At 47.4% G+C, this 2327-nt stretch overlaps 1 pseudogene; it reads left to right on the forward strand.

Annotated features, from left to right (window-relative positions):
- Positions 1-220: 220 nt before the first annotated feature.
- On the forward strand, positions 221-2092 carry LOC121791667 (annotated as a pseudogene).
- Positions 2093-2327: the final 235 nt, after the last annotated feature.

The raw sequence follows: 2327 nt of genomic DNA on the forward strand, positions 1-2327 counted from the left end.
AGAATAAAAAAGAGAAACTACTCTCTATCTTATGAAAATAAATAATCGGACTCAGAGTAATTAATAAATCTATATTTATATACACACAATAATCAATGTTTAGGAATCTAAAAAAACAATTACTAAAATTTTAAGGTTTAGGACATTTAATAATAAAGTTAGAATAAAAAAGCAGAAAAAGTAGCCGCATATATAGTTGTCGGTTCGGGATAAACTCAATTTGCACGCGTCCACACAACATTTGGTCATCCCAAATCATACTCACTAGTCAGTCACTTCCTTCATTTTCTGCATCTAAGAAAAAAATCATTTTCCCTCTCCGCCGCAACGACACCCTCCGCCTCCTCCACCTCCACCGCCCCCTCATCAAATGCTTCCTGCCACCGATTCACCTCCGTTCAACTCAAAACCCAAAACCCCCGACATTTTAGACCGCAAAGCCTCCTCCTACCTAGCCTCCCTCAAACCTTCCTCTCCCTCCACCACCGCCGCACATGGTTTTCCTCGCCGTCCTCCTCCTCCAGCTCCTCCTCCTCCTCTCCGCACCTTCCCTCCCTTCTCCCTCTCCTCCCCCTCCCCTCCACCCCGCCCCAACTCCACTTCCACCGTCACCGACACACTTCTTAATTCCCCTCCGCCGACCTGCCCGCACGGAAAACTCTACGTCTACGACCTCCCGCCGCAATTCAACACCGAAATCGTCAAAAACTGCGACCAAATAAACCCCTGGTCCTCCCGCTGCGATGCCCTCTCAATTCCGGCTTCGGCAAGTCCGCCGCCGCCGTGATCTCCAAAATCGCGCCGCGAGACGCGAGTGCTGCGTGGTTCTGGACCGACCAATTCTCCCTGGAGCTCATCTACCACCGCCGGATGCTCAATTACCGCTGCCGAACATCCGATCCCCAATCCGCCACCGCCTTCTACATCCCCTTCTACCTCGGGCTCGCAATCGAGAAGTCCATCTTCAACAAAACCTCCACCGAGGCGGATCGCGACCACCACTGCAAGATGCTGCTAAATTGGACCTCCGATCAGCCCCTTTTCAAGAGATCCGGCGGCTGGGACCACTTCATCACCCTCGGCCGCATCTCCTGGGACTTCCGCCGCTCGCTCATCAGCGACTGGGGCTCCAGCTGCTTCTACATGCCGCAGATGCGTAACATCACGCGCCTCCTCATCGAGGCGAACCCGTGGGACTACTTCGACGTCGCCGTGCCCTACCCCACCGGCTTCCACCCCGCTTCCACCGCCGACGTTCGCTCCTGGCAGGATTTCGTCCGGAGCCGCAACCGCAGCTATTCCTTCTCCTTCGCCGGAGCCACGCGCGGCTACATAAAGAACGACTTCCGCGGCGTCCTCCTTAACCAGTGCTACGCCGAGCCGGCCTCGTGCCGTGTCGTCGACTGCGGCGGCTCCAAGTGCGCCAACGGCAGATCGGCTATCTTAGAGGCCTTCCTCGACTCGGATTTCTGTCTCCAGCCAAGGGGAGATAGCTTCACCCGCCGCTCCATTTTCGATTGCATGCTAGCTGGTTCGATACCGGTTTTTTTCTGGTACCGAACTGCCTACTTGCAGTACAAATGGTTCTTACCGGGTGAGCGGGAAAGTTACTCGGTTTTCATTCACCGAAATGAGGTAAAAAATGGGACAACGATCGTATCGGTTCTTAATAAGATTAGTAAGGAAAGGGTGAAGGAAATGAGGGAAAAGGTGATTGAATATATTCCGAAAATTGTATATGCCAATAATAATAAGGGATTGGAGGGCCTGAGTGATGCGTTTGATGTGGCTGTGGAAGGGTTTTTGAGCGGAGTCAAGGAGCAAGATCAAGGCTACAAATGGACATGAAGGGGAGGTATTTATTTATTTCTTTTTTTACAGATTTCCAATGATTTTTGGTACTTTACTACTATACTCTTTACTCTAGGTTAGATGGAATTTCGAACGTTGGGGGGGTGTTATTTCTGGAGTTTATTCTATTGTATATAGGTGTAATATTTTTTGTATCACTACATAATGATACGATTATATTTAGAATAAAGATTGCATCATAGAATTATTTATATACATATGGAATTTAAACTCAATATTAGATCTTTATTTGGGCTTTGTTTATAAATTTATAAGTATCACTATTAGGAATTTGTTACTTTCATCTAGTATATAGTTATGTTATGTGCCTCACTTCATTGTAGATGGGCAATTTAATCACACGTGGTTCTTTTCTTGTAGTACTAGGATTCTTGTTTTCTTAATCGTGTTTAATTGCAATGATTGATGATTTTGTTTGCTCGGTTTGTTATTTAATTAATTGTTTTGGGTTGTAA

The sequence above is a fragment of the Salvia splendens genome, unplaced genomic scaffold, assembly GCF_004379255.2.
Source record: "Salvia splendens isolate huo1 unplaced genomic scaffold, SspV2 ctg87, whole genome shotgun sequence".
NCBI lineage: Eukaryota > Viridiplantae > Streptophyta > Magnoliopsida > Lamiales > Lamiaceae > Salvia > Salvia splendens.